The sequence below is a fragment of the Engraulis encrasicolus genome, chromosome 21 (genome assembly GCF_034702125.1).
Source record: "Engraulis encrasicolus isolate BLACKSEA-1 chromosome 21, IST_EnEncr_1.0, whole genome shotgun sequence".
NCBI classification, from domain to species: Eukaryota; Metazoa; Chordata; class Actinopteri; order Clupeiformes; family Engraulidae; genus Engraulis; species Engraulis encrasicolus.
Genome location: NC_085877.1, coordinates 49651599 through 49661554, shown reverse-complemented (window position 1 = coordinate 49661554; position 9956 = coordinate 49651599). Strand labels below are relative to the sequence as shown.

Sequence of the window (9956 nt, the reverse complement as noted above, 5' to 3'; positions counted from 1 at the left end):
TACTTAAAATGATGGTGGTGGTAAGTATTCATGAAAAAGGTAACATTCATGAATGGATCAGCATGAATTCTGGAAATAAACAACTACAAATCTTACAGTGTACCTTTTAACCCATTTTAGCCTAAGCTCTTTTTGGGAAAGGATGCCCTCTGCCTATTACCTAAATATCTCAGCCTACGAAGCACATAAAAACACGAAATAAGTTGCATTGAAACGCTAGAATGCTCCTTTTGCATTAAAATGTGTTCATTCAACTCTAACATACCCACTTTTCGAAATAAAATCTTTTTAATAAAAAAAAAATCTCAGGAACCTGAATGCAGCATATACAGTAGTGTATGTCGCTCCAGGCTAAAATGTGTTAAAGAGTCTTTCCACAGTGGCCGTCGAAGGGTTCCTCAGAGCCGTCTAATAGGAGAGTTGTGTCAACCGGGGACCAGGAAGTCGGTTGGTGATGGGATTCACATAGATTAAAATATTTCTAAACAGCAAATTTCTCCTCGCTAGAGACTAACACAGAACTATTACATACCATACAAAGATTAAGTAAAAACAAATTACATTTACCTTTCCCACTATTTCTGTGTTCTACAGCCACCTCCTAGAACTAAGTAAGTAAAGTAACTACTTCTATTGGAACTTAAGTCAATGGTGAATTACTAGTAAAACGCTCTGTGAGGCTCCATGAGACCCGCCATTGCTGTGGAAAGATTGGACCAGTGAGGTCTATGGGAGTGACGTAACTATCTTAATAGACGGCTCTGGGGTTCTTGAAAGAATGTCATACACAAAGGTCAAATGTAATTTCACAATTTCATCCCTAGGTTGTCATGTAGACTCAGCGGTAGAAGATCAGGACTGCTGCCTCGGTCATCTCTTTGGATGCACTACGGGACTGGTGAGTTCCAACGCCGTTCCAGTCAAAGCTTGTGAAGTCACCACACTGGCGAGGACTTGCCTCTGGGAAGTAGCCACCACCAATACAGAACTGGTAGAGGACAGAAAGGACACACAATGCATACAGTATGTNTACAGTTTTTCTCAATTGGTTTGTACATTTCTCACAACTGAATAATGATTCTCAAAAGTCTTTGTTCAATTGTGACTGCACATGGTAAAATCAGTTTCTCATTGTTTTCGGCATATAGCAAATGCTCTCGTCCACCATCTCATGGCTGTGTACAATTCTCAGTGATTTCGTACATTATCAATTGCTTTTGTCATATCACTCAAAAAGCTTTGTCTCTGAATGCATGAAACTATCTCAATCTTATCTGTATCTGATCAATGTAATATAAAACTGAATTTACAACATTTCCCATCCAATCTAAACAAAATTTCGCTTCAGAAAATATCCTCAAGAGTGTACTATTCAATTGACAACATGAGAAATTGATTTGACTAGCTTGTCCATACACTATGACACAATGACTAACCATTCTGCTGGCGCTGATACGTTCATTGACACAAAAACTTGGTTTTTGAAAGACAAATAAGGGTTTTGAGCAAGAGACTCGGTTTTGCAGGTTATCAACCGTGTTTTGCCATTTGTTAAAGCTGTTTTGAGAATGAATATAATGTTTTGCAAATTGCGAGAGAGATTTGAGAAATGTACAAAACCAATTGAGATACTGTAATACCCAGCAGGAATAAGGGGCGTTGTGAGTCCCACTAGTTACTTTTCTGGCCCAGCTGTGGTGTAGTTGGCCGGGCACTGGACTGCTATGCGCTGGGTTTGATTCCTGACCCGGGTCATTTCCTGATCCTCCCCCGTCTCTCTCTCCCACTCATTTCCTGTCCCACTCTTCACTGCCCTGTCTAAATAAAGTTGAAAAAAGTACTTTTTTGGAAGAAGTAGCAAGAAACTATGTATAATTATTTACTTTTTTAAAACAACGTGCCCAACACTCGTTGGTTATAACCTTATTGTAGCCTATTGTGCAAAGGAAGCAAATAAATGGAAAGGTCATCCCTATGTTCCCCCTTTTTCAAAAAAGGGTTCTATGTTCCCCACTGCTTCAAAGTAGACTGCTGCCACATGGCAAAGTGCAGGTTGCTGTTGCAACTGTGGCAGGTTAGGTTTAGGGATAGTTTTGGTCAGGGCACAAATTTAAAACTCAGAAACATTGCATTACGACAGGTTAGGTTTAGGGATGGTTTTGGGAAGGGCACAATTTGAAAACTTGGAAACATACAAAGACTGGGGAACATAGGACCCGGGGAACATAGGTACGCTCCCTAAATGGATAGCCAGACATCCTGTCCTCCAACAATACTCTCAGGGAGATATTAATCATAATTTCATAGCGTGCACACTCCTCTAACGTCTTTATCAATAGGCCTATGTTTAGTTTAGCTAGGGTGCGTTCAGGTAAATTGGGCCATCAGCTAAATTGGGCCGGATAACCATTAGGTGTCTCATTTCTTTCAATTCTACAGACCAACCACCACAAATGTACTGTAATTGTTGCAACATTACTACTCTATCTGTTTAAAGTCATTTGAATTACATAACACTTTTATGATGGGCAGGGGGAACCCTCATATGGAGAGTGACAGAAGAAAGTTAATTTTCAGTCTTGCCAAAATAAGAAATCGTCTAGATGAAATAAGGATGGTACTGTTTTCAGATGTGATAAAAACTGGAAAAACAGATATGTTTTTAGGTTTGAATATGGGCCCTTAATCTGGAAAAACATAGCGGTGGCAAAATTGTGATGTTTAAATACCTAAAAATGTAAAAAAAAAAAAAAAAAAAATCAGCCCATTTTGGCTGAACATGTTAAGGTAAAGTGGGCCGCCCCTTTCAGGTAATTTGGGACGCTTTTTTCTGTGGGAATTACCATTCATATTTTCTAAAAAAAAATGTTGACTATTATTGAAGATGGAGGTGTCAGGGGAGCTATTTTAATGAAGTTGTGATATCTTTTTGGAAACAAATGTGTTTTTGGAGAAATATTAAAATCATCACTAATTTTGTTTTTCTTTTGTGCAATTCTTAGTTTTACCATTGGAATGAATAGGTGGCCCATTTTTCCAGAAAAGGTGGCCCATTTTACCTACCCATCCACCCAGGATGACACACCTGTCACTAAACCTTGGACAAATGTATAATTTTTACATTAATCATCTTGTTTTTTGTCATGAAATGGAAGATTATGAGTCACTTTACACAATCAAACTTAGGTTTGGGTAATGTATTGACATTCTTCCTCAGATTTCATCAGTCTATCTGAATTTTCCGAAAAGTGGCCCAATTTACCTGAATTCACCCTACACATTGTACATGTAGTCTAGTCTTATCTGCTAACACTTTACATTTTGTTACAATACAGCACACATGTATATGTGTAACAATACAGCACACTTTGACTTTGACACATTTGTGTAGTGTTGTGATATCGTTCAGAATGAGCATAAAGACCTTTACATGTTCAGTGTTACATTTAGTACAAATCCCTACTCCATAGAAGTTGGGACACAAGGTAAATTGGTAATCAATAACAAAATAATACCATTTTCAAAACGTCTGATTCTTACATTAGATGGAGAACGGCACAAAGAAAACAAATCAGCAATCAAAACTGAACAAAATTGTTGTTTTGGGGGATATTCATGAATATGTTATTACATTAACCAATGAGATGATTTTCTGTAAAAAAAAAAAAAAAAACTGTGTTAATTCTATCTTGGACATGATTTCACCAGCTTAAATGGTGGGTGTATTCCTGGTCATGTTTTGCAATGTTTTCCTTTCTCTAGTGCTTACAGTGGGACAGGTCTTGACCTAAAGCCCGCCATTTTATCACCTGCTGGTCCTTATGATGGAGTTAAACTGTTAGAACATAGTAGAGAACACAATTTGTCCTTACTATGTGGCAGTAATTGAATATATCCCTTCAAAACTTTGCATGAGCAAACTTCTCCTCCATGGTAAGTTTTGAAACTATACTACTAAACCAAGGCGATTTGAGTAATTGCAATTATGGCACCTTTTAACTTTTATCAAAAGAGTGTCACCAGGAGTGAAAAAACAAGCGGTATCAGAGCTTGGTAAGAAATTTCCGAAGTCTCGTACCAGTAAGGTTTGTGGCAGGTGCTGTGAGTTACCATGGATAAGGCTTGTGAAATATCCCTCCTGTAGTCTGCTAGTTTTCCGGGTTACGCATGTGATAGCAACATCGTATTTATGTTGCCGTTTGACACTCATGTCAATCATGTCATCCCTACAACCTATTTTTAATACCCTTGTCAGTTTGCGGGGGTTCGCTAATCGCGTGATTGCACACACACCTTATTTGAGACAGGTCCCCATTCATTTTTAATCGCAAAGGAAACTGGAACTTAGCGTTGCCAGATGTGGCTGATCAGATCCTGCCCAAAAGGTTCTCAAAATACGCTAAATTATGCCCAATTTGAACAAATTACATTGACTTATGGGCATACAATGGCAGAAAAAACGCCCGTTTTTCCCGTTTTTACCCGCAGACGGCCATCGCAAATTGGGCGGGTAACCGCCCAATCTGGCAACACCAACAAATTAATACTTGAATCTCTATGGTACTTGAGAGCTCTATTGTCCATCAATACAATTCATTTCGAAATGTTCTTCTTTCTTCTTTCTTCTTTTATCTTATTTGAGACGTGGTGCAGTTAAAAAATTAGAAATGAGTACATTTGTCCCCCAATACAATATTTTTTTCTCAGTTTTAACACTTAATATGTTGTCTCTTCACTATTATCCATCCAATGAATGGATCGAACAATTTGAAAATTATAGCATTTTGATTTCATTTACAGTTTACCAAACGTCCCAACTTCTCCGGAGTTGGGGTTTGTAGGTTTGACTTTCAGAGCATAGAGCAGAGAATTAGCCGGATGAAAGGGACCTGTAAAGCATAACAAATAGCAAATAGATAAAATATGATAAATAAAGATTCTTACGTGTTCAGTGTTACATTTAGTAGGTTTGACTCCAGAGCACAGAGCCATCGCCGCCCGCTGATAGTTGAAGACCCGGAAAGTGATGTAGCCTGGAACAAACTCGCCTGTAAAAACGACACAATTCGTTTAATTTCAATGAGTAAAACTCACTCACATCCTACGACATTCAATTTGCGCAAATCCCTTACGAAAATGAACCATGGATTTAGTATGAATTGAATTGAATTGAAAACTTTATTGCAGACTCAGAATGGTCCATCTAAAACATTATAAAACATAAAAAAGACATAGGAAACATACAGGAACATCACAAACACCTTAAGATACATACAGACATTTATAGCAGTGATTCCACAATTCCGAGGAATATCTTGTGTCACTCTTCCTGGTATCAGCAAATGCAGACCATTGTTCGATTGAACAAGTCTACCCATAAATCTATACATAAAATTCCTCAACAGTGCATGAAAAGTGAGGACCCCACAATTAACAAATAAAGTGCTAGCGCTCGTCCATCTTGGGATCTTAAGGAGAATCCTGAAGGCATCATTGTATGCCACCTGCAGCTTCTTGAGCTTGGCTGTATGGTATTTACACCATAAGTGAGCTGTATAGAAAGGAGTACAGTAGGCTCTAAAGATATTAGCCATCATCATCTGTGCACATATGGAACCTGTGTGCCAACATATATGTAAAATAGCCATTTTTAGCTGCAAAAATGACTGTACTTGGACCATACTAGAAAATATTTGTTTATGACTTAGTAAACTTTCATGAAAATATCAAATTTGGCAATAGGCACACCAGTTTCAATGAGTAGTACCTTTCAATGAGTAGTACCTGCAGTACCTTTTTTGACCATTTCCTTCACAGTGTACCTTAAAGATTATTAGATAGGTCATCCATATACTGTATACATTGAATAAAACACCCTGTCATTTTATGGTTATTTGCAGTATGTACGGTTATTCACTTTGGTTTTACCATGGTTTTAGTTATTCATGGTTGTCATGGTTTTTTTGAGCATAGTTCGTAAGTTTAACTACAGTATTACCAAAATTAACCAGGATTTTACAATGAAAACTAACCATGTTTTTACCATGATATATAGCTATTCAATACATTACACTTAGCCGACGCTTGTTTTTATCCAAGTGAAGTTGCAGATATTACAGGCTATTGGTTATAGTCCCTGGAGCAATGTGAGGTTAGGTTCCTTGCTCAAGGGCACTTGGTGTACGAAGGACAGGATTTGAACCTGCAACCCTGTGATCTACAGTCCAACCCCCTTACCGTTGCACCCCACCTGCTCACAAGTTATTTAAGGTTACTAAAGCCGGGCATACACTGTGCGATATTTTCAGTCGTGGGTCTTAAGCTTCTGCTCACACTGCACGATGGAATTTCACTGTTTAAAAGTTCACAACTCACGACTCACGTCCTCACACTACACGAGCCGACAGTCGGATGCGAGCGAAATGCTTCCATGGTACGACGCGACAGGCATGTTTCCCCGGTCTGCAGAGGAGGGAACATGCGCACCTGAGGTGGAGATGAGGTCGCGCTCAACAGTGAATCGCACGGCCCTATTAATTTGTGCATGTGAAGTGTCAAATCGTATCGTAGCACTGCTTTAACTGTGCGATTTACGCACGAGCCACAACCAGAATTTCAAACCGTTTTGATTTTCCTTCGTCCCTGCGATTGCACGATCGTGAGGCGAAATCGCTTGTCGTTACCCCATGTACACTGCACGATGCGAGACTCACGAGTGACCTGCGATTGAGCAAGAAATCAGCCCGACTCTCAAAAAGTCGTGCGAGTGCCAAATCGAGGCGAAATCGGGCCAAAAGTCGCACAGTGTAAGCCCAGCTTTAGAGTAACCATGACATGCCATGGATCTATGGTTACTTCATGAAAACCATGGTAAAACCTTAGTAAACCATAGTCACAAGGGATACATTTTTTTTTTACTCTGCATTTCTTCCTTGCATTTACTCTGCATTTCTACTTGTTCATTTCAAAATAGTAAGATATATACTGTACCGCTATTAGATGGGCCATACAAGTTTTTTGTGGTCTCAGCATCTCCTTTGTCATATACAATTGGGATAGATGGTCCATGGTTGGCTGTACAGCTTCCAGCATTGTACCTCACCGGGAGACGCTAATACACAAATGTAACATACCTATATTAGTCAGTGGACACAATAGCAAAACAAATTTAACAAACATTATGTTGGATCAGATTGCTTATTTGTGTATTGCTAGCCTGATAAACCTTGCCTGATATTCATAGACTTCAGATCATGTACCGCGATTCTGGTCTGACCAGGACTATAACGATTAGTGTTTCCAAATGGCCTGGTTAACCCGCCTCCCTCGGCTTGCTACGGGTTGAGGGCTGTGCTGAAGTTTAAACCAAACATTTCTTAGTCCCAGTAGAACATCTCTGCTTAAACCACGTCACTGCCTTGAACACACCTCTACCCAGGACGGTTGGAAATGCTCAATTGATTGGTTCCAGACAAAGTGGGTGGAGATCCCGCTGTAGCTGGATCATATTGTACTTGAACAAGCTCCTTGCTCTACTGTGTGTAGCTGAGCCGAAATCGTTGCGTCACCAGTAGGGTGGAGCCCGGCTAGATAAACCAACCTAAATGTGAGATTGGATGTGTAATTTAGTCTGGCCCCGATGAATAGTACATCCGAAGATTGTTGATGAGAGCAACACATTGTCTTTCAAACCGTTTACTAGGCTAGAGAGCGTTATGCTCTAAAAATCACCGGTCTCTCCCACCACTACCTGTGTTTAGGTGTGTAATAGTGTGTAATATCACAGTCAGTATGACCTACTGATGCTGTTTTCGTACCTTGTAGAGTTGGAAGAGGTTCCCCCCCTGGGCTGTAAGAAAGTTGGCCGCGGTGTGGTACTGCAGAATGGAATCACAGCTCCACTTCTTCACGGGCGTGTCATTCGGTACATGCCAAACAGACACATCCTCCCCCACAATGTCATAGTAACCAGGATTCTGCAGAAAACAAATAATTTGGCAGCAACTATTCAGGGGCGTGTTTCTCGACAACAGCATTGCTAACTAAGTTAGCAACTTATTCGGTTGCAATGCAATTTACCATTCAAAACCTAGTAAGTTCACCCTCATGGCCCCCTATTTTTATATATTTCTTTTACATTTCTGAAAATAAGGGCCCACGAGGGGGCGGGGCCCACCGGGAAGTACCCGCTATGCCAGATGTCCAGTCCAGCCCTACCAGCATTCATATTAATCAGTGCAGTGCATGCATACCACACATACTTCAAACATGAGATGAGCCGATTGTCATTCACCATTCCACCCCGATTCAGTCTTGGCAATGCATGATGTTGAATCTACATGTAAATATTTGACCTTGTAGTCATCAGAAGTTGCTCCGTCTGGAGTTCCAAAGGTGTTCAGGTTGGCCCACGTCCCGTCTCCATCAGGGTTGTTAGCGCTGGCTAGACCACCTGTCCCCTGCAGTGCACTTGCCGTACATGTTGTTCTCATGCACGCTAGCCACCAGCGTCCAGCCACCACCAGCCGTGGTCATGTCACAGAAGGTCTGGTACACCACACCGTCAGCCGTGACCAGGTAGTACAGACCATCTGAGAGATTTCAACCATGATGTGTTAGGGAAGGTTATTTTCTTAAGCAATGCAGAGGGCAATGGATTATGCGTTGGGTTGTCAAGAAATTGCCACAGGTGTGATCCAACCAGTTTTAATAGATGTAAGAATAATTATAATCTCTGTTTTAATAATGGTTATTAACATCAGTAAAAAAAAAATATTTTGTAGAGTCCTGTAGAAAGTTCAATAGTTCAGAGCGAGACCTTTTAGAACACTGAACTGATGATGCTGAAATGCTGAACTTAAAAAAGTGCTCTCATCCTGAAACTAGACAGCACATGTTAGAAATAGGAAAAGCTATGTTTGGCAACTGTCATCTATGATGTCAATTGTGAAATAAAAACTCTTGCTTTTGCTTAACTCAGTGTGAGTCAAGATTATTTGCTAAGAAACAGAGCTCGTTCTCCGAAAAGCGCTCCACTCTTGCTCTCCCTTTGGCCAAAGCGTAAAATCTTACTTCTGGTGTCTGTGTCTGTTCATTGCAATTGTATACAAGATTGTCTAATTTCCTTGACAGTTTTAGTAGAGTTCAGTTGTTCATAATGAGCATGCAAAACAGGGCCGTCGCTAGCCCTATTTCACAGGGGCACAGGCCTGGGTATTGATTTGCTGTGCCTCGGTATGAGTTTACAAAAAAAACAACTAACAAACAGAAAAAAACCTTGCTACCTTGGAATTTAGCTCAAGTTTAGCATACAGAGTAATCTACAGAATGCGCACAAAATAGTGCACATGCACTACTTGCAATGATATAATTAATTTACTAGCTTTTTAAAATAAATTACTGCAAAAAAAAAATGTTTTGCTTGTGCGCTTTGCATGCTGGTATTTCCTCTCGATGCCCTACTGGCCCCCTTGTACACAGGGCTGATGGTATTCAGGCTCCATGCCTGATTTCAAGCTTGACAGAGTTTGCAGAAATAAAAACATTGAATAGAATAGAATGGAACATAGAATAGCCATTAGGTTATTCTTATCTCAGAAAGTGTTACAGGTTCATGGTTTTCTTCTACTATCAGGCTTGAATAATGGTCATACACAGGCTATTAAATGTTCAAATAATGTGTCAAAATAGGCTTACGTTTACGTCACTATGCAGTATCTTGTCGTCGTCGTTAGAGCAGGGGGAATAATTCAGGCTCAGGATTTTTTTGTGTGTACAGCATTGGGTCAGCTGACACCCCTCATGCATAAGTAAAGGGGTAAAGGCACTCACCTTCACGAACGCCATATTTCTGTCGGATGTCTTTGCAGCTAGATCCAAGAATATGAACTTTCCCCAGGGTCTTCTCCAGTTCAAAATTGCCATTGGTTGTAGCATCGACAAAGTCAACTTCTTTA

At 40.1% G+C, this 9956-nt stretch overlaps 1 pseudogene; it reads right to left on the bottom strand.

Annotated features, from left to right (window-relative positions):
• Nucleotides 1-624: 624 nt before the first annotated feature.
• Nucleotides 625-9956, bottom strand: part of LOC134437265 (intelectin-like) — a 10134-nt pseudogene continuing 802 nt past the window's right edge.